The sequence below is a fragment of the Tachyglossus aculeatus genome, chromosome 4 (assembly GCF_015852505.1).
Source record: "Tachyglossus aculeatus isolate mTacAcu1 chromosome 4, mTacAcu1.pri, whole genome shotgun sequence".
In the NCBI taxonomy this organism is placed as follows: domain Eukaryota; kingdom Metazoa; phylum Chordata; class Mammalia; order Monotremata; family Tachyglossidae; genus Tachyglossus; species Tachyglossus aculeatus.
In genome coordinates, this window is record NC_052069.1 from 79988034 (window position 1) to 80011377 (window position 23344).

At 42.5% G+C, this 23344-nt stretch overlaps 1 protein-coding gene and 1 non-coding gene across 34 annotated transcripts in view; both read right to left on the minus strand.

The window, feature by feature from the left end:
* RIMS2 (regulating synaptic membrane exocytosis 2) overlaps window positions 1–23344 on the minus strand; it is a 748658-nt gene that overhangs the window by 478822 nt on the left and 246492 nt on the right. The gene's annotated exons all lie outside the window — the stretch shown is intronic.
* LOC119927738 lies at window positions 3343–3480 on the minus strand. Its single transcript, XR_005450714.1, has one exon. It is a non-coding gene; the product is annotated as a small nucleolar RNA SNORA7 (small nucleolar RNA).

Sequence of the window (23344 nt, forward strand, 5' to 3'; positions counted from 1 at the left end):
AGAGCACTATATTAATTGCTTGGGAGAATATAATATAAGCGATAGACACATTCCCTGACCACAGGGAGCTTGCAATCTAGAGTAGACTCGATGTCATGTGCTTCTGGGGAGAGGCTGTGCCAATGGCAGTAGGAGGAAGACAGCTGCAAGTTGTACATATTTACATATATATATATATACACATATATATATATATATCTTGTACATATTTACTCATACATATTTACTATTCTATTTATTTTGTTAATGATGTGCATTTAGCTTTAATTCTATTTGTTCTGATGACTTGACACCTGTCCACATGTTTTCTTTCATTGTCTGTCTCCCCCTTCTAGACTGTGAGCCTGTTGTTGGGTAGGGACAGTCTCTATATGTTGTGTTGCCAACTTGTACTTCCCAAGCACTTAGTACAGTGCTCTGCACACAGTAAGCACTCAGTAAACATGACTGAATGAATGAAAGTTGTCTGTACCTAATGCAGACCATGGGACTCGCAGCCCAGGAGAACTGGTGCTGAATGAAGACAGGTGACATGCTACTGGACAGAGCACAGCCCTGGAAGTCAAAAGGGTCTAGGTTCCAAATCTAGTTTCACCACTTATCTGCTGTGTCACCCTGGGCAAGTCACTTAACTTCTCCAGCCATCTGTTATTTCATCTGTAAAACGGGGATTAAGGCTGTGAGCCCTTTGTGGAACATGGACTGTGTCCAATCTGATTACCTTGAATCTATCCCAGCGCTTGAAACAGTGCCTGGCACATAGGGTAGGGACCGTCTCTACATGTTGCCAACTTGTACATCCCAAACGCTTAGTACAGTGCTCTGCACACAGTAAGCACTCAAGAAATACGATTGATTGATTGATAAATAGCATATATACTTATAAAAAATGAGGCAAAAAAGTCCTGTTGACAAGTGTTGTGGGGACTCCAAGACTGTCTGGTGCACCCCGCTGCTGGTGAATGTAGGCTTTTTTCACAATCCCAACCCACCTGACCCACAGGAAAACCTTTCATATTTATGATTTTGACCATTTTAGTTGTGAATAGTTTTATATTTGTCACCCTCCTTTGAGGCTCACTGGCTAGGGAACATGCCACTTCATTATTCTGGATTTCCCCAGCACCTAAACCAGTGCACTGCACCAAGTAGGCACTCAATAAATACAACTACTTGTGCTGCTGCTGCTGTTACTACTACTACAGGCAGCATAAAATATGTTCATTGACATCAAAGAAATGCCTTCAAAATTACCACTCACCATCTTTTTTTATATGAGAACAATGAAACGGGTGACATTGCATAAACTTAGAAAATGGCTTTCATTGAAGCAGTGTGGCCTAATGAGAACAGCACAAGCCTAAGAAGCAAAGGACATGTGTTTTCATTCAGTTCCACCATTTGCCTACTATGTGACTTTGGGCAAGTCATTTAACTTCTCTGTGCCTCAGTTTCCTCCTCTGAAAAACTTATATTAAATACCTATTTTTCCTCCTCAGACTTTGAGCCCCATGTGAGACATGGATTGTGTCCAACTTGATTTTTTTCCCTCTACCCCAGGGTTTAGTACAGTGCTTGGCACATATGTGCTTAACAAATACCACAATCACTATTGCTATTATCATTATTATTATTATTTAATTAATGATCTGCTAATCTTAACCTAAATAAATGTTCTGAACAATGAATGGGTCAGATTTTGTTTCCACGAGAAAAATCTACTTTATCCTTTAAAAATGAGATTGAAGTAGACTTCACTTTTGTCACTGGCGTCATTTTGATAGGAAAACTGATTTTCTTAAATTCAGTCAAGCATGAAGAACTATTTCTTTATTAAAGTAAACCAAAATCATGCTAAAAGAAACTTGTATCTGAAGAACACTAAAATCTGGAAATTCCATTGTCCCTCTGAATGGCAGTACCTCTAATATTTAAGATTATTCACCATGATTCAAAGTCCGTATTTAACAATTGCTAGGCCAAATGGGGTCACCTAAGAGGTCAAATTTCAATCTTGTTTTTTCAGCTTTTTGTAATAGGCTTTTTTTTAGTTTTTTTGACTTTCTTTGCAAAATAATCTTGGACTAGAATCTAACACTACTTTGTACCTGCATCTCAAATTATTGTCACACCTGAATTTGGCCAGTGTGTGGTGGAAGACCAGATTAATCAGGGTTACTCTAGATAATTTAGTAAGCACCTGGGTATTTAACTGAGAAGCACAAGCGAGCTTTTGTATTTCAGGATGGGGTGGATAGTGGCTACTGGCTTCTTTAGCTCTATCTGCAACCCTAATCTCATTCCAAGAGGACATCACCAATCCCTGGAATTTAACCATCGGTGCCTAATACCAGGAGAGTTTTTTTTTTTGTCCAGTCTATTGGATCATGGTACTCTTATTTTACTCATCCATCTCCTAGTCAAAAAACAAACTGCCTTGGAAGTCCTTGCTTTCTTGTAATTTTCCAGAGGCCAGAGTCACTTTAAATTTAAACTGATGTCATAAGGCAGAATCAATTTCAGAGCTCCAGGAAGGATCCTAGAAGGCTGAAAACACAACTGTGCCCATAAAGTACAATACAGAATTTAAACTTTATAATCTCTTTTAGAATTGCATCCCCATATCTTGTTTTTCAGAGCTGGAAATCTTACCGGTGGGGCTGCATGATTGTTTTCTTGCATTAAGGTTCTGGACAAACTATGTGCTGGCAGTGGAAGTGGAGCTTAATCTGGCTATATATGCACAGGAAAAACACTAGCTCCAAGTCTGCAAAGAGGGTAGAAATGGTTTGGAAAAGGGTTGTGACATAGCTCATCCTCGTGGTCTCATTTGGTGGCTACCCACTTCTGTAAGAATAGCTGGAGTCATGAACTGGAGTCTTCCTAAAGAGACCACTGGTCTTCTCACTCCCCTTCAGGGTCTACCCAGAGAGACCTCATAAGTCCAGGCTGCGCAGAGGATGGGATTGTGGGACAGGATCAGGGACCTCACTCACAATCACTCTGCAAGGATGTGATTACAAAAAAGGAAGAAAATGGGAAGCACAGGGCAGAGTTGAGAGGTTCTAAGAAGTCAGTCAGTGGTATTTATTGAGCACTTAACTGTGTGTGGAGTATGGTACTAACTAAAGTCAAGCTGTTTCCAACCCAGAGCGACATCATACACACATCTCTCCCAGAATGTCCCGCTCTCCACCTGCAATAGTTCTGGTAGTGTATCCATAGAGTTTTCTTGGTCAAAATATGAAAGTGATTTACCATTGCCTCCTTCAGCTCAGTACACTTGAGTCTCCACCCTCAACTCTCTCCCATGCTGCTGCTGCCCAGCACAGGTGAGTTTTGACTTGTAGCAGATTGTCTTCCACTCACTAGCCACTGGGCAAGCTAGGAATGGAAGGGGTATGCCTCTGCTTGACTCTCCCTCCCACAGCCGAGATTGGTAAAGTACTGTAAATTCTCCAGATGTGATCCTGAGAGGGTGTAGAGCACTGTACTAGCCAGAATAACTTTACAAAAATCTTACTCTTGAAAAGTTTTAAGCATGGCCCAGTGGAAAGAGCATGGGCTTTGGAGTCAGAGGTCATGGGTTTGAATCCCAGCTCTGCCACTTGTCAGCTGTGTGACCTGGGGCAAGCCACTTAACTTCTCTATGCCTCAGTTACCTCATCTGTAAAATAGGGATTAAGACTGTAAGCCCCAAGTGGGACAACCTGATGACCTTGTATCCCCCCTAGTGCTTAGAACAGTGTTTTGCACATAGTAAGCGCTTAACAAATACCAATACCACCATTATTATTACTATTATAAACCACAGTAAAATACTATCTCTAAGCCAAAACATGATTAGCCAATTTAAAAAAACTTGATTTTCCCTTTTCAAATTCTGTAACTCATAAAATAACCAGCTTTTGTGGCAAACAGCATAGCCTAATAATAATAATAATGATAATTATGGTATTTGTTAAGCACTTACTATGTTCCAAGCACTGTTTTAAGTGCTGGGGTAGATACAAGGTAATCAGGTTGTCTCATGTGGGGCTCACAGTCTTAATCTCCATTTTACAGGTGAGGTAACAGGCACAGAGAAATTAGTGGCTTGCCCAACGTCACACAGCAGACAAGTGGCGGAGCTGGAATTAGAACCCATGTCCTTCGACTCCCAAGCCCGTGCTTTTTCCAATGAGCCACACTGCTTCCCTATACGGAGAGAGCATAGAAGGACTTGGGTTCTAATCCTAACTCCACCACATGTCTGCTGTGTGAACTTGGGCAAATCACTTAACTTCTCTATGCCTCTGTTACCACATCTGTAAAATGGGGATTAAGACTGTGAGCCCCATGTGGGACAGGGACTGTGTCCATCCTGGTTATCTTGTATCTACCCCAGAGCTTAGATCAGTGTTTGACACACAGTAAGCACTTAACAAATACCATCATCATCATCTTCTAAATTCAAATGTACATTCATGTGGTATACTCCTATTGAAAAATCAAACAGGCAGTAGTGAATTCTTTATAGATAAGCAAAGCTGAAGATTCAGGAGGCCTAGTGATGTGGCTGACCACTGACATGCTTCCCAAATTCAGGGCAAGATGACACACATGAAGTTAACCATATTCTACTGGGCTGCAGCACAACATGATGATGTCACAAGGGTGGTTTGACAGTGTTAGGACCAGCCTGGAACCTTTCTCCAGGAAGATCCCTGATCCTCACCCCCTTTCCACAACTTGTTCCCGAGCCCTGGCATGTCTCTCCCAGGTCCATTTGAACACTAATGGCACATCAGCATTGTGGAACTTGGCCAGGGGAGCAGCAGTAGAGGGAAGCTATTTTTAAAATCAGACCTGGAGACAGGTCAGTTGAAACCAGACTGGAAGTGCTTAGTACAGTGCTATCATCATCAATCGTATTTATTGAGCGCTTACTATGTGCAGAGCACTGTACTAAGTGCTATGCACACAGTAAGCGCTCAATAAATACATTTGAATGAATGAATGCATAAAACAAGGTGTAAAAGTTGTAAATGGGTGCATTTTTAAAGACCACATTATAGTATGATTCTACGACAGCAGGATTCTTTGTCTCCAGGGATTTCCTCTCTGCTACCGCACTTTCTTTCTTGCCGCCTTACTGATGTGGGTACGTGGGAGCCCCAGAGCCGAGCACATTCTCAGGACCTGTTGCTGAACAAAGGGCAAATTAAGGAGAGGAATGACATTCCAGAAGAGTAGTTCTACAACTTCAAGCACCCCGACCAGAACATCTTTCTTCCTGGGGACCTATTTGGGCTCTACCTTCCCCCACAGTTCACCAGTCCCTGAGCACTGTCAAGTGAGCAGAAGCCCTTCTTCCACCAAATTTCGATCCCCAGCCAGTGACCCTGCCTGTGTTTCACTAACACCTGTCCTGGGGAGGAAGCATTAGTCAATTAGTCCCCTTCTAGACTGTGAGCCTGTTGTTGGGTAGGGACCATCTCTATATGTTGCCGACTTATACTTCCCAAGCACTTAGTACAGTGCTCTGCACACTGTAAGCTCTCAATAAATATGATTGAATTAATTAATCAACTTAGACCCAAAATCCCTTTGGTGGTAAATCTTGGGAAGCCTTGGACTATTAGAGAAGCAGCATGGTTTAGTGGAAAGAGCATAGGCTTTGGAAGTCAGAGGACATGGGTTTTAATCCTGGCTCCACCACTTGTCTGATGTGTGACCTTGGGAAAGCCACTTAACGTCTCTGTGCCGCAGCTCCCTCATCTGTAAAATGGGGATGAAGACTGTAAGTCCCATGTATAGTACTCTGCACACAGTAAGCGCTCAATAATTACGATTGAATGAATGTGGGGCAGCCTGATTACCTTGTATCTACCCCAGTGCTTAGAACAGTGCTTGGCACATTGTAAGCGCTTAACAAATACCATTATTATTATTATTAATAATAATAATAATAATAATGATGATGAATTACAAAGAACTTCATTTCTCATGGAACAGAAGCTGTTTGGCACCCTTTGATGAGATAACTATTTAATAATAATAGTCATAATAATGGTATTCTTAAGCACACATTATATGCTAGGCACTGTACTAAGTGTTGGGGATGATACAAGCAAATCAGGTTGGACACAATCCCTGTCCCACGTGGGGCTCATGGTCTCAATCCTCATTTCACAGATGAGGTAACTGAGGCCCAGAGAAGTAAAGTGACTTGCCCAAGGTCACACAGCAGACAAGTGGCAGAGGTGGGCTTAAAACCCATGACCTTCTGACTCCCAGGCCTGTGCTCTGTCCACTACGCCATGCTGCTTCTCTATTGCTTTAATTTTTTAAAAGACTGCAAGTCCCTTTAGACTGTAAGCTTGCTGTGGGCAGGGGACATATCTACTCTGTTATACTGTACTCTCCCAAAGTGCTTACTTCAGTACTTTGCACACAGTAAGCACTCCATAAATACAGCATTAATTAAAAGGTGAATTTTAAAGACCATATTATATTATGATTCTATGGCAGCAGGATAATAATAATAATAATAATAGCATTTATTAAGCACTTACTATGTGCAAAGCACTGTTCTAAGCGCTGGGGAGGTTACAGGGTGATCAGGTTGTCCCACGGGGGGCTCACAGTCTTCATCCCCATTTTACAGTTGAGGGAACTGAGGCCCAGAGAAATGAAGTGACTTGCCCAAAGTCAATCAATCATATTAATTGAGCGCTTACTGTGTGCACAGCACTGTACTAAGCGCTTGGGAAGTACAAGTTGGCAACATATAGAGACAGTCCCTACCCAACAGTGGGCTCACAGCTGACAAGTGGTGGAGCTGGGATTTGAACCCCTGACCTCTGACTCCAAAGCCCATGCTCTTCCCACTGATGCTCCAACTTCAGGGATGGAGTTGTCCCCACGCTTTCTTCCTTCTTTTCTTCTCCCTCATCTCTCTCCCTCTCTCTCCCCCCCTCTCACAAATGTCCTTGAGCTATGAGGTGATTAGAACAAAGATGCTGCCCAAATATGCCCACTGTGACGAGCATAATGGAGCCAGTGAGTACACTGAGAATCGCGAAGGGGCGAGCCAGGCTCTGTTCCCATCCTTAGCCTTATTACATTTCTGGAAAGGCTGTCTCTAGGCTTGTCGGCTCCTGCACTCGCGCTGCAGAGCACTGTTGGAAGGAGGCCAGGAACCAGACAGAGTCTGGCTACTTCCAATTATCCTTGCTCTAACTCTGCTCTCTCTGCTATTCAGCATCACTTCTCAACCCTTATTGACTTAGATGCCAATTGTCCCCACTAAATATTCCAAATCTGTAACTCCCTCCTAAAACCCCAGTGTCACCACTTCCCTTTCCCCCTATTCTTCTCTGAAGACTTTGCCCCCTACTTTTTTGACAAAATTGAAAATATCATGCAGGGGGACCCCCCCCAATTTCCCCAACGGATCTCTGTTCCCCAACAATCAGCATGATCTAGTGGATAGAGCACGGGACTGGGAGTCAGAGGATCTGGGTTCTAATCCTCGTTCCATTACTTATCTGTTGTGTGACCTTGGGAAAATCACTTCATTTTCTCTGTGCTTCAGTTACTTCATCTGTAAAACAGAGATTATGACTTTGAGCCCCATGTGGGACAGGAACTGTGTCCAACCCGATTAGCATGTATCTACCCCAGCACTTATTAGAGTGCCTGGCCACATAGTAGGTGCTTAACAAATATCATTAAAAACAAAAACAAGGGAAAAGAAAAACCCAAACAAAAAATCCCATGTCCAATCTCTCAACCTTCCTGCCCACCTCTTAAGAGTACATCAGCCATCAAAATTTACTACCTCCACCTGCATCTCCAACTCCATTCCTTCTCACCTCCTGAAAACATTTGTGTTCACTCTTCCTCCCTTTCTGACAACCATCTTCAACTGCCCACACTCTAGGGGCACCTTCTGAAACTCTGCCTTTCAAAAATTCCCACATCTCTGATATCCTACAAAGTCCTCTTCACCTTCTCTGGATTCTCTGGCACCCCACACCTATCACCCCATCTCCATCCTTCTATTACTGTTCTAACTCCGCCAACTGATTTTATACCCCAGCCACCTCTATTTCTCTCTGCCAACTCCCTTCTTGACTGCCTACAATCTGGCTTCTGCTTCCTTTACTCAGCAAGATGGCTCTCTCCAAGGTCATCAGTGCCTTAGACACCATGCACCACTCCTGTCTCCTGGAAACACTACTTATTCTTGGTTTGTCTGACCCAGTACTCATTTTCGTTTTACTTCTTTGGCCACTCATTCTCAGTTTTGATGATTGGCTCTTTCCCTGCCACCCATCCCCTAATTGCTGGTGTCCTTCAAGGCTCTATTCTGGGTCCTCTTCTTGACTTTAATCATTCCTTTGGGAAGTTCATTTGCTCCCATGCCTTTAACTACCACCTCTATGTAGAGCCTCTCTCTTTCTCTGAAATTTTGCATTTCCTTCTGCCTGCAGGCTATCTCTGTGTGAATGCCCTGCCAGCACCACAAGCTCATTGTGTCCAATACTGAACTCCTCATCTTCACTCCCAAATCTCCTTCCCCTGACTTTCTCTTCACAGATGACAATACCTTCCTCCCCGACTCTGAAGTCCATAACTTGGAATTATCTCCTCTTTAAGTCCCAATGTTGCTGAATCCTATCTTTCATCCACTATTCCATTCCGAGGATCCACCCTTCCTCTCCCTGGCCACCATGCTGATCCAGGTACTTGTCATAAGACAACTTGACTACTGCATCAGCCTCATCCCTGGTCTTCCTATCTTTAATCTAGGATTGTCTCTCTTTATTTCTATATTGTACTTTCCCAGGCGCTTAGTACAGTGTTCTGCACACCTGTCTATAATAATAATAATAATATCATTTATTAAGCGCTTACTATGTGCAAAGCCCTGTTCTAAGCACTGGGGAGGTTACAAGGTGATCAGGGTGTCCCACGGGGGGCTCACAGTCTTAATCCCCATTTTCCAGATTAGGGAACTGAGGCGCAGAGAAGTTAAGTGACTTGTCTACATGTTTTGACACCTGTCTACATGTTTTGTTTTGTGGTCTGTCTCACCCCTTCTAGACTGTGAGCCCGTTGTTGGGTAGGGACCTTCTCTATCTCTTGCCCACTTGCACTTCCCAAGTGCTTAACAGAGTGCTCTGCACACAGTAAACGCTTAATGAATGAATGAATGCATGCAGTAAGAGCTCAATAAGTACGACTGAATGAATAATCTCTCCCCACTTCAGTCCATATTTCATTCTGCTGCTTGAATCATTTTTCTACAGCATCCTTCTGCACACATCCCTCTTCTCTTCAGAATCTCCAATGGTTGCCCATCCCTCTGCTCATCAAACAGGAATGCCTGGTCAACGACTCAAGCTTTCTTGCTACTAGTACCCACTCTCTTCTCCCACTACACCACAACTCACACTCTTGGTTCTTCTCCAATTAACCTATTCACTCTGCTTTGTTCTCATCTCTCCTGATGCCAACATCAAACTCTCTTGCCAACTCCTTTCTTTTCCATATCCAACAAAACTCAGCTCTCCCCATGTTCAAAGCCCATCTGAAAGAACATGTCCCCAAGGAGGCCTATCTCAATTCATTTCTAATCCCCCGACTTTACTCACCCTAACTAATTTATCAACACTTTTGTGCCACTTAGGAACACACTTAGCTTCCTGAAGCATTCATTCATTCATTCATTCAATTCAATTGCGTTTATTGAGCGCTTACTGTGTGCAGAGCACTGTACTAAGCGCTTGGGAAGTGCAAATCGGCAACATATAGAGACATCCCTACCCAACAACGTGCTCACAGCCTAGAAGGTGTGTGTGGGGGGGGGGGGGCACATGACAGTTGGGCACATAACGTTCTTACTTCCTCCTACATAAAACTTACCATCTCCACCACTAAATTTGTAAGCTCCTTGAGGGCAGAAATCATGTCTACTTACTTATGTAGTCTCCCAAGTGCTTAGTATAGTGTTCTGCATATAGTAGATGTTCAGAAAAAGACGATGGTTGATTGCCTCATAAAGAGCCCACAGGCATTCATTTTTGCTTACTCCCTACCACTCTGTATTTGGGGGCCAAATCGGAGCTGGAAGGGGCAACTCTTTAAGCAGAATCTGAACCTTAATAAGGCCAAACACACATCCAGGACGCAATGCCAATGGAAAGAGCACAGGCTTAGGAGTCAGAGGTCAGGGGTTCAAATCTCGTCTCCACCACTTGTCAGCTGTGTGACTTTGGGCAAGTCACTTAACTTCTCTGTGCCTCAGTTACCTCATCTGGAAAATGGGGATTAAGACTGTGAACCCCCCATGGGTCAACCTAATCACCTTGTAACCTCCCCAGCGCTTACAACAGTGCTTTGCACATAGTAAGCACTTAATAAATGCCATCATTATTATTATTAAAGGAACACCCACACAACCATCCAGAATGGCTAAACATTTTCTAAAGGTGGAATTTATATGCTAGCCTCATTTGAAAACAAATATTTAACTTGAATGTGGAGATAAAAGAATGAAACAAGCAAATTCCAGGATCTAGATAGCCATAATTTGGACTTGATAGAGATGCTATATATATCTATAGAGTATATATATATACTATATATATATATATGGTATATATATATATAGATAGATATATATACTCTCTATATATATATATAGTATATATATATATACTATATATATACTCTATATATATATATAGTATATATATATATATACTATATATATATATAGAGAGTATATATATCTATCTATATATATATATACCATATATATATATATATAGTATATATATATACTCTATAGATATATATAGCATCTCTATCAAGTCCAAATTATATATATATATAGATATATATACTCTTTTATAGCTGTCTTTTAATAAAGATGAATGTGTGCTTTTGAAAAGAGGCATATTTTTATGTACAATTAGTGCAACAAAATGATACACAAAATATAATCGGTTGATATCCCAGCATTTTGTCCGCTTTCTTTGATTCTTTCTACTTACACTTATGTGTACCTTTCTTCAGCACCTTGGGATCAACCATCAAAGCCTTACTGAAGGCACATCTCCTCCAAGAGGCCTTCTCTAAGCCCTTATTTCCTCTCTTCCCACTCCCTTCTGCATCACCCTAAACTGTTCCTTTATTCACTGCCCTCACCCCCAGCCCCACAGCACTTATGTACATATCTGTAATGTATTTATTTATATTAATGCCCGTTTCTCCCTCTAGACTGTTAGCTCATTGTGCGCATGAAATGTGTCTGTTATACTGTTGTGTTTTACTCTCCCAAGCACTTAGTACAGTGTCCTGCACACAGTAAGCACTCAATAAATAGGACTGATTGATTGAGCACCTACTGTGTGCAGAGCTCTAAGTGCAGGAGAGTTAGTAGACCTGATCTCTACCCTCAAGGAGCTTACAATCTAACTGGGGAGATAGAAACAAAAATAAACAACAGGTAGAAGGAAGCAAAGGAGTATCAAGCCATGCATATATGTGCTGGGGATGTGGAGAAGAAGCTCTAAATAACCAAATGGCTAAGTAACATGGCAGTTGGAGACAGTTCGGGGCTAAAGGTTGAGGAAAGATTAATAAGGGAAGGCCTCGTGGTGGAGGTGTGATTTCAGAAGGGCTTTGAAGATGCAAAGAGCAGTACCAGAGTGTGTGTGTGTTGGCCAGAGAGTGCATTTAGGGGTGGGGGGAGTGGGGCTGGAGGAAGACATTGAGGCAAAAGGGGGGCAGGAGGAGCAAAAGTTCAGCAGTGGTGGAGATGAGAATGAAGCATAGTAAATTGGCTTGAGAAGAACAAAGCATGTGAGCTGGGGTTGTAGACGGAGCAGAAAACGGATAGGTAGCAGAGATCCAACTGCAGGTTTTAAAGCCAATGGTCAAACAGTAGAGATTTTTGAGGCTTGAGGAGTCATGAATTCCATGGCTCTTTGCTAACCAACTATTGAAAGCTTTCATTTTGTTTGGCACCTTTCAATAAATTGTATTTATTGAGCACTTACTGTTTGCAGAGCACTGTACTAAGCACTTGGGAAAGTACATTATAACAGAAACATTCCCTGGCCACAAGGAGCTGCAGATTCCTGCGCTGAAGCAAGGGAGGAAGCCAAAGACCTTTCCAACCCCATCCTAATAATAATAATAATAATGGCACTTGTTAAGCACTTACTATGTGCCAAGTACTGTTCTATGCTGGGGTAGATACAAGATAATCAGGTTGGACACAGTCCCTGTCCCAAAAGGGGCTCACACTCAAGCACTTAGTACATTGTTTTGCACACAGTAAGTGCTCAATAAATATGATTGAATGAATCCCCATTTTACAGATGAGGTAACTGGGGCACAGAGAAGTTAAGTGACTTGCCCAAGAAATGCTCTAGATTCAGGTAGAATCTAGTGAACTGCTGCAAAATGTTGTGTATGACATCATATTACAATGTGTCTCTGGGGTTTACTCATGAGATTTCAAGTGTAACTTCAGGGTCCTCTGTGGCCACCCTAAACTGATCAATTTTATAAATATTCGTTGATCCTCAGGATAAACACACAGTATCATAAAGCTCCAACCCTGGAAGCTTTGCCCCAAGAAGTTTCTCTCCAGAATCCCTTTTCCCCCACATTCTCCAGCTAATCATCTAGCTTGATGAACATTTCTAAACTTTTCCCCTTCTGTTCGAAGCACTGCTTTTAGTCTTGCACTCCGTTCACTAGGCAGAAAAATTTAAAGCCATAATGTCACACATTTCAGGACACGGTGATTTATTATGGCTTGCCTTGAGGGGTAATTTGGATACACAGTCATGCACTAAAATCCAGGCAACTACCTCGCAAATACTTCGATGTTCACAGAATTACATAATCAGACTGTGAAATCATCTTAAAGACTTTCATTTGGAAGAGTGTATATATTCTTTCATCATAAATAGCACAAAGTCCGTTTTATCTACTCTTTTCAACCTTAGACCCCGTGTCCACGTTTCTATACCAGAATCTCTTCCTGCTAAATTCATGAATCTTTCATCGCTTGACTCAAGGAAAAATGCAGGAAATAGCATTGAGACATCCACAGAGACCTTACAAAAGCATTTGAAACCATCAATAGAACAGGGTTCTGGAAATGACTAAGCAAATTTGGCTGCTCTGAAAAGCACGGCACGGTTCCGCGATTACACCATGTGTGGCTGGCCAGGTCAGAACCAAGGGTTCCATGTCTGATCCAGTCAATCAATCAACTGTATTTATTGAGCGTTTACTGTGTGCAGAGCACTGTACTAAGCATTTGGGAGAGTATGCTACGACATAGTTGACAGACATTTTCCGTACCCACAAGCTTACAGTTTAGAGGGGAGAGAGTCATTAACATAAATAGATTATGGATATGTACATAGGTGCTGTGGGGCTGAGGGACGGGTGAAGAACGGGAGCAAATCCAAGAGTCAGGGTGATGCAGAAGGAAGTGGGAGAAGAGTCAATCCGTTGTAATTATTGAGTGCTTACTGTGTGCAGAGCACTGTACTAAGCACTTGGGACAGTACCCTATGACAATAGACAGGCACAATCCCTGCCCACAATGAGCTTACAGTCTACAAGGGGAGACAGACATTAACATACATAAATGAATCACAGATATGAACAAAAGTGCTGTGGGGCTGGGAGGAGGAATGAATAAGGGGAGCAAGTCTGCGTGACACAGAAGGGAACTGAGGGCTTAGTCAGGGGATGCTTGTTAAACGAAAAGTGCCTTCAATAAGGCTCTGAAGGTAGAAGGAGCGATCATCTGTCCGACATGAAGTGGGAGGGCCATTCCCAGTTGCCAGTGAATAATGATGGTATTTGTTAAGTGCTTACTATATGCAAGGCACTGTACTAAGCGCTGGGGTGAATACAGGCAACTTGGGTTGGACACAGTCCCTGTCTCATGTGAGGCTCACAGTCTTAATCCCCATTTTACAGATGAGGGAACTGAGGTACAAAGAAGGCAAGTGACTCACCCAAGGTCACACAGCAGGCAAGCTGGAATTCAAACCCAGGACCATCTGACTCCCAAGCCTGAAGTAAAGCAGGGCTGTGTAGTTGGCCCGGTCCTAGTCAATTGATTCTATTCATCCAAAATTCTAAGTACAGTCACTCAAAAACTTCAGTACATAGATGAACTGTGCTCTGGGAGCACACAAACAAGAACACAAGCAAATCAATATAAACCGCTTCACCAAATCGGTCAAGTATTATGGGTAGTGATTAGTCTAAAGAAAACTGAGGTAAAGTACTAGCCTGCTACTGGGAAGCCATATACACAACAAAAATGTATACTGGTAAAAGAGGTAAGCAATGTCACAGAATTTGGTTACTAATATTTGTAATAATAATAATCATGGTATTTGTTAAATGATTACTATATGAGAAGCAGCATGGCTCAGTGGAAAGAGCCCGGGCTTTGGAGTCAGAGGTCAGGGGTTCAAATCCTGGCTCCACCAACTGTCAGCTGTGTGACCTTGGGCAAGTCACTTAACTTCTCTGTGCCTCAGTTACCTAGAGAAGCAGCATGGCTCAGTGGAAAGAGCACGGGCTTTGGAGTCAGGGGTCATACGTTCAAACCCCGGCTCCGCCAATTTGTCAGCTGTGTGACTTTGGGCAAGTCACTTCACTTCTCTGTGCCTCAGTTACCTCATCTGTAAAATGGGGAATAAGACTGTGAGCCCCCCGTGGGACAATCTGATCACCTTGTAACCTCCCCAGCACTTAGAACAGTGCTTTGCACATAGTAAGTGCTTAATAAATGCCATTATTATTATTATTATTATTATTATTATTATTATTATTATTATATACTCAGCACTGGACTAAGCATTGGGATCAATATAAAATAATCAGGTTAGCTAGAGTTCCTGTCCTGTTTGGGACTCACTGTCTAAGTATTTATTACTCTATTTATTTATTTTACTTGTACATATCTATTCTATTTATTTTATTTTGTTAATATGTTTTGTTTTGTTCTCTGTCTCCCCCTTCTAGACTGTGAGCCCACTGTTGGGTAGGGACCGTCTCTATATGTTGCCAAGTTGTACTTCCCAAGCACTTAGTACAGTGCTCTGCACACAGTAAGCGCTCAATAAATACGATTGATTGATTGACTGATTGATTAAGTAGGAGGGAGTAGAATTGGATCCTCATTTGACAGATGAGGAAAACCAGGCCCAGAAAGGTGAAGTGATTTACCCACCATCACCCAGCGGGCAATTGGGAGAGTCGGAATTAGAAATGAGGACCTCTGACCCCTAGGCTACTGATCTCTGACCTCTTGCCACTGGGCCCCGTTGCTTTCGCACTGCCTGGAATCCGCTCAGCGGGCTGACGGAAGCAGGGGCGGCTTTTCTGCTGGAGGCTGCAGCTCCTTACTTTGGCACTACATTGACCAATGACTCCAAAACAGGCAAGAGAGTAGAAAAACAAATAAAAGTGCCCAGCTCATCCTTTGGGAGAAAAAGTGTACCCTCAGCACGGCCTCAGGCTTCAAATAACAATAAAATCAATCAATCAATCGTATTTATTGAGTGCTTACTGTGTGCAGAGCACTGTACTAAGTGCTTGGGAAGTACAAGTTGGCAACATATAGAGACAGTCCCTACCCAACAGTGGGCTCACAGTCTAGAAGGGGGAGACAGAGAACAAAACCAAACATATTAACAAAATAAAATAAATAGAATAGATATGTACAAGTAAAAAAAAAAAATATGACATTTGTTAAAAGCTTACTATGTGCCAGACACTGTACTGAGCGCTGGGGTGGTTACAAGCAAATCAAGTTGGTCACAATCCCTGTCCCACGTGGGACTCACAGTCTCAATCCCCATTTTACAGATGAGGGAACCAAGGCACAGAGTAGTGAAGTGATTTGCCCAAGGTCACAAAGCAGACGTGGCGGAGTCAGGATTAGAACCCAAGTCCTTCTGACTCCTTGGCCCATGCCCTATCCATTAGGCCAAGTTGCTTCTCATGAAACCTGAGGTCTTAGAAAGCTGTAGTGTTGTCCAACCTTCTCTGTGGGTGCGGGACCTCGACCGCACACAGATGGCACAACCAGCTCCTTTCCCTCATGTTCCTGGGTGAACATATACTTTTTGAAGGACTTCCAGTTCCTTAATGTGTTCCAGGTCTCTGGCCCATGGAGTTAGGCAAAAGCAGGGCTTGGGCACACTCTGGGCATGTTACGCCCCTATTCAAAAATCTCCAGTGGCTGCCTGTCAACTTACGAATCAAGCAAAAACTCCTCACTCTCGGCTTCAAGGCTGTCCATCACCTCGCCCCCTCCTACCTCACCTCCCTTCTCTCCATCTACAGCCCAGCCCTCACCCTCCACTCCTCTGCCATTAACCATCATCATCATCATCAATCGTATTTATTGAGTGCTTACTGTGTGCAGAGCACTGTACTAAGCGCTTGGGAAGTACAAGTTGGCAACATATAGAGACAATCCCTACCCAGCAGTGGGCTCACAGTCTAAAAGAGTGGGCTCACAGTCTAAATTAACCTCCTCACTGTGCCTCGTTCTTGCCCGTCGTGCCGTCGACCCCTCACCCACGTCCTTCCCCTGGCCTGGAACGCCCTCCCTCCACACATCCACCAAGCTAGCTCTCTTCTGCCCTTCAAAGCCCTACTGAGAGCTCATCTACTCCAGGAGGCCTTCCCAGACTGAGCCCCCTTTTTTCTCTCCTCCTCCCCATTCCCCCTGCCCTACCTCCTTCCCCTCCCCACAGCACTTGTATATATTTGTACAGTTTCATTACTCTATTTATTTTACTTGTACATATTTACTGTTCTATTTATTTTGTTAATGATGCGCATATAGCCTTAATTCTATTTGTTCTGACGATTTTGACACCTGTCTACATGTTTTGTTTTGTTGTCTGTCTCCCCCTTCTAGACTGTGAGCCCATTGTTGGGTAGGGACTGTCTCTATATGTTGCTGACTTGTACTTCCCAAGCGCTTAGTACAGTACTCTGCACACAGTAAGCACTCAATAAATGTGACTGAATGAATGAATGAACCAGGGGACCTCCACTTGTCTGCTGTGTGAACTTCAGCAAGTCACTCCACTTCTCTGTGCCTCGGTTACCTCATCTGTAAAATGGGGATTGAGACTTTGAGCCTCATCTGGGACAGGGACTGCATCCAACCCGATTTGCTTCTATCCACCCCAGTGCTTTGTAAAGTGCCTGGAACATAGTAAGTCCTTAACAAAAACCACAATTATTATTATTATTATTATTACCTGTGCTTGGGAAGAACCCCAGGCTCTCTAAAGTTGATATTAATATTAGAAAGAATCAAAGCCATTACAATTGACCCTCTCTCTAGTCAACAAAAGAAGCTTATGCTACTTTCCCCAGCTTCTGCTTTACTCCAGCTGAGATGGAATAATACAAGGGCTACAAGACCAAAGCAAACAACCTTATATCCAGGAAGTAGCCTTCCCACCTCCCGACTCCCTCTCCACTCTACTGCACAGTAGATGACAGTTTAATAGGAGTGGGAAGGGAAAGAGAAAGACTAGGAAAGGTGCAGGTATTCAGTATTCCTGCACCTCTCAGTCAAAATCCACTGCAGCTCCTCCTCATCTATCATCATCAAATATTTCTGAATGCACACAAGCTGGAGAATATAACAAATGCACAGATGAAAAGGAATGCTTCTTGCCCTCCAGGTTATTTAATTCTAAAGAATAAAAGAAGGTTTAAGGTAAAAAGTTATGGCTTGCTTCAATGCATTACAAACTTCTCCCAAGAGAATTAATGGAATTTGTGGTTTGTTGGTTTTTTAAACCTACCATTTTCAAATTTGGACTCATTCTTTTAGCCTCTTCCACCTCCTTCGCTTTTTCTTCCTCTTACTCCTATCTTACTTTATTTTTCCCCTCCATCTTTCAAAATGCCCTTTAGAGAAACAGACCAAAGCTGCCAATTATTTACCGCCTAGCCACATCAACCCTTCAATCAATCAATTAATAGTATTTATTGAGTGCTTACTGCGTGTAGATCACTGTACTATGCATTTGAGAGAGTACGCTATAGCAGAGTTTGTAGACACATTCCCTGCCCTCAACAAGCTAGAGAAGAGCAGAAAGCCATGTATAACCCAAATTGAACACCCAACCCACCTAGTCACTGGCCTGCACTGGACTCTGCAAATTTTGTTGATAAAACAGTAGCATTAAGAAAAAAAATAATAATTATGGTATTTGTTAAGTGCTTACTATGTGCCAAGCACTGTTTTAACCACTACGGTAGATTTAAGTTATTCAGGTTGGACACAGTCCCTGTCCCATGTAGGGCTCACAATCTTAATCCCTATTTTACAGATGAGGTAACTGAGGCTCAGAGAAGTGAAGTGACTTGCTGAAGGTCACACAGCAGTCATGTAGCAGAGCTGGGATTAGAACCAGGTCCTTACGACTCCCAGGCTCGTGCTCTATCCACTTAGCTATGTTATGCATGAGAAGAAACTTTACTTTCCCACTGCACAGTTCACTATATTCTGGGAAATAAATGTAAAATAGAACCCTTTCTATACTTGATTGGCAATGCTAAGAGTTAAACCATGAAACAATCATTAATCTCAGAAAACAATGTGTGGATTGATGCTATACTCTATCAAGGTTAATCTTTGAACTCCTCACAAAAATAATGTTTCCTTAGTCAAACTAAATTGTAAAATTATAATAACATAATAATAATTGTGGTATTTGTTCAATCACATTTTTTGAGCTCCTACTATGTGCGGTGCACTATACTGAGTGCTTGGGAGAGTACAATATATCAGACATATTCCCTGCCCATAAGCTACGCACTTAAGGGAAAAGAGAACAGGTAATGTATCCTCACTTACAGATGAGGGAACAGAGGCAGAGAGAAGTCAAGTGAGCTGTCCAAGGTCACACAGCAGGTACTTGGTGGAGCTGGGATTAGAACCCAGGTTCTCTTACTCCCAGGCCTGTGCTCCTTCTACTAGGCCACACTGTTCCTTGCTATCTTGAGAAAAGCTTTCTGGAACAATAATCCTCAATGAAAAAAGTCCCAAACGAAGTTTTAAGTTTTTAATAGAAAGTGCCAATCAAGCACTTGGTCAACCAAAAATTTTAATAAAAATGATAAAGTCTAGGGTGGAAGAGAGAGGTGGTAAGGGAAGTGAGAAATGGTAATAATGTTCCAAACCTCTGCTGCTTAAGAAGCAGAGAGGAATTCTATCAGGTAATAGACCTACAAAGCACAATTCCTTCCTAAATCCCTCTAAATTGTCTGAAATTCTGTCTCCCAGCAACTGCCTTCAATAAAATAGTTTATGAAGTGAGAAAAACATTAACTTTATCAGTTTCTAAAAATATATTTTTCTGCATCCCAGATTTCTTGTCCACAGATCAAAACTTTTCAAAATGACTCAACTAAAGTTTTTTTTTTTTTAATCTATGCTTAATCTCAGTTAAGGAAAGCTACAATGATTTGAATCAGAGGAACATACTGACTGCTGGTCCCTCTAGACTGTAAGCTCCTTTGGCCAGGAACATGTCAACCAACTCTGTTATACTGTACTCTCCCAAGTGCTTAGTACAGTGCTTTGTACACGGTAAGTACTTGGTAAAGACCATGGTTGATTGATTGGTCAGGACACTGGAAATTTTCTTGCTCCTGTCAGCTGTTGGCAGGAAAATCATTTTCTTTTACTTTTATTCATCTCACTCTTCCTTTGCCTCCCTACCCCACCTCCCCTGTACCCGAGTCCTGCCTTGGACACATCTCATAATCTTTTCAACATCTGAAAAGATCTCCACACGTTGCGGTTCCCCCATCCTCCCCTGACTCCAAGTACACCAGTTCCCTACCCCAAAATCCCCAACTTGTCCCACATTTTGTGTTGTTTGCTCTTTCCCAGGCCTCACCAATCTAGACTATAGAGAATTGTAGCCCTCTAGACTTTAAGATCATTGTGGGAAGGGAATGTGTCTGTTTATTCCTGTATTGTACTCTTCCAAGCACTTAGTAAAGTGATCTGCACACAGTAAGCACTCAATAAATACAACTGATTGACTTGATTGATACCCAGGGTTGCCCAAAGGCAGAGATGAGACCAGCAGATCAGGGCAGAGCCTGCCATCCTCACTCCTGCCACCACAGAACCTTGGGAAACAGGGCAGCAATGGCCTGGTGGTCTGGGGAGTTCAGGAGAACTTTGCTTGTGAAAAAAAAACCAAGGCATGCCAGAACATATCCATACATTGTCATTCCAGAGCAACTGTGAGAAGTAATTAGAAAAACAGCATGACTTAATGGATACAGCATGGGCCCGGGAGTCGGAAGAACCTGAATCCTAATCCTGGCTCTGCCTCTTTGCTGTGTGATATCGGGCAAGTCACTTTATTTCTCTGTGCCTCAGTTATCTTATTTGTAAAATGGGGATTAAGATGGTGAGGCCCATGTGGGACAGGGACTGTGTCCAACCTGATCACCTTGTTTCTATCCCAGTGCTTAGAATAGTGCCTGGCACATAGTAAGCACTTATCAAATACATTTTAAAAATTGTGGGTAACTACGGCTATTGCATTCTTAGATCAGAAGGGTGTAACAGACTGGAGCAGAGGAAATGAGGTCATACTCCAGTGCCATTCAAATCTCCACAGTGATACCCGTCTCACTTGCCAATTGAGGAATGCTATCACAAGAATATACAATCAGTCTCTCTGCCTGTCCAGAAAGAGTTCTGGCAGCAGAGGAATAGAAGCAAATGGGCAAAGTCAAGGAAAATTTCCACAGTTCTTATACAACTACCCTCTCGGGATAAAAACTCAGAGGGTTCATTCTTGGTCATAGATACATGCCTAATGAGTTACTCAAGGGGGCCCATTAAAGGATAATAGGACAAGTGTTCCATTTCCCAATGATGAGGGAATTAATTACTGCTGAAAAGAGGAAAGAGCACCTTTTCTATTATCACTATTATACTATGATGATGGCTCATCCCACTTTCTAGCTCTAATTAACCTAAAAAATTTGAAATGGAAATCCAACCTCTTCCTTGTTCAACTGTGCCTACTTAAAAATGAGTTCAGCTGTCAGCCTCACTTCTGAAGCTTCAGAGAGGCGGAATATAATTAAGAAGTATTTTGAATTACTGATAAAGAGGAATTGTTCCCTTCAGAAGAATTTAACAAGAACTTCTACATCACAGCAGGCAAACAACCAAAATGGAGCCAGTCAGTTCCACAGAGTTCCTGCCCTGGCTCTCACTGGCAAGTAACTCTGGGAAGTGTAGACCTTTGCTCTTGGGAAATGTAGTTCCCCTGTTATTTCCTTCTTATCCTCCTGTGCTCTCACCCCAGATCTGTTCAAGTGGAGTCCTGTGTACTTGATGAGATTCAGGCTCTGCCAACACTGTCTCCCCACATTTTGCCGCACCATGTGGGATGCATAAAATGCCCCCCAACCAAAAAAATCCACAAATGGTCCAACTCTCATCTTTCCACATCGTGGAATGTGTTTGCAGAATATGAGGAAAGGAGTCCTCTGACAAGGGAATTAGAATTGGACATAAAGGGAACACAACACTAAGAACATAGTGCTTTAAATGAAAATAAATAAAATTATGGTACTTTCATTCATTCAATTGTATTTATTGAGTGCTTACTGTGTGCAGAGCACTGTACTAAATGCTTGGAAAGCACAATTCAGCAACAAATAGAGAAAATCTCTACCCAACAATGAGCTCACAGTCTAGAAAGGGGGTGGGGGGTGCCAAGCACTGCTCTAGGCACTGGGGTAGATACAAGTTAATCAGGTTGGACACAGTCCCTGTCCCAGCTGGAGCTCACATTCTTACCTCATTTAATACAGAAGAAGTAACTGAGGCACAGAGAAGTGAAATGACTTGCCCAAAGTCACACAACAGATAAGTGGAGGAGCTGGGATGAGAACCCAGGTCCTTCTGACTCCCAGATTTGTGCTCTATCCACTAAGCCATGCTGCTTCACAATCAATGGAATTCACCTTGCACCTACTATGTGCAGAGCTGTACTAAGCACTTGGGAGAGTACAGTGTAAAAAAATTAGTGAACATATTCTGTGCCCATTATGAGCTTACAGTCTAGAGGAGCTTACAGTGAATGCCATTTTATGATTAGTTCTGGATTCTGAACTACCAAAACAATGCAAATTATTAAGAGCTCATGGTCTTCCACAAAACAATTCAATCATTCTGTAGTATTTACTGATTAGAGCACTGTACTAAGCACTGGGAGAATACAATATCGATATGACTCGATCCCCACCTTCAAAAACCCTTAATTATAGCAGAGTAGACAAGCATAATATTCACTGGAATGAATTGGAAGAAAAATTAATTGGGGAAGGCCTCCTGAAGGAAGAGGAATTTCAGAAGATCTTTGAAGGTTAGGAAAACTATAATACGGTGGATTTTAAATTGAAGTACTTTGAGGCCAGAAGAAGGGTGTAAGCAAGGGATGGGAAGGGTGAGAATTGAAAGCAAGGCATAGTGGAAAAGGTAAGTGTGCGGAAAACGAGCAGTGCAACCAAGGGAGTAGTGGGAGAAAATCGCAGAAGAGAGAGATGATTAATGGAGTGTCTCAATCAATCAATGATATTTATTAAGCACTTACTGTGTGCTGAACACTATTAAGGGCTTGGGAAAACAAAACAGAGTTGATGATAACAATAACTGTGGTGTCTGTTAAGCACTTGATATGTGTCAGGCACTGTACTAAGTGCTGGGGTACATACAAGGTTGTCAGGTTGGACTCAGTCCCTGCCCCAAACAGGGCTCATAGTCTTAATCCCCATTCTACAGATGAGGGAACTGAGGCACAGAGAAGTGAAGTGACTTGCCAAAGGTCACACAGCAGACATGTGGTGGAGTCGGGGTTAGAACCCAGATCCTTCTGACACCCAGGCCCGTGCTCTATCCACTATGCCATGACACAGTCCCTGTCCAGAAGAAGTTTACAATCTAAGGGGAAGACAGACATTAAAATAAATTGCACATAGGGGAAATACAAAACTATATTTACAAAAATACTGTGAAACTGGGGCGAGTATCCAGGTGTTTATGGGATAGTCTCAGAGTTCATGGCTAGGAGTTTCTGTTTAAGGGGTAGAGGAATGGCAACCACTGGAGGTTGCTGGGGGGATGGTAGGGGGAGATGTATGCAGAATGGCATTTTAGAAAAATGATTTAAGCAGTAGAATGAAGAATGGACTGGAGAGAGGAGTTGCTATGAGTGGGAACACC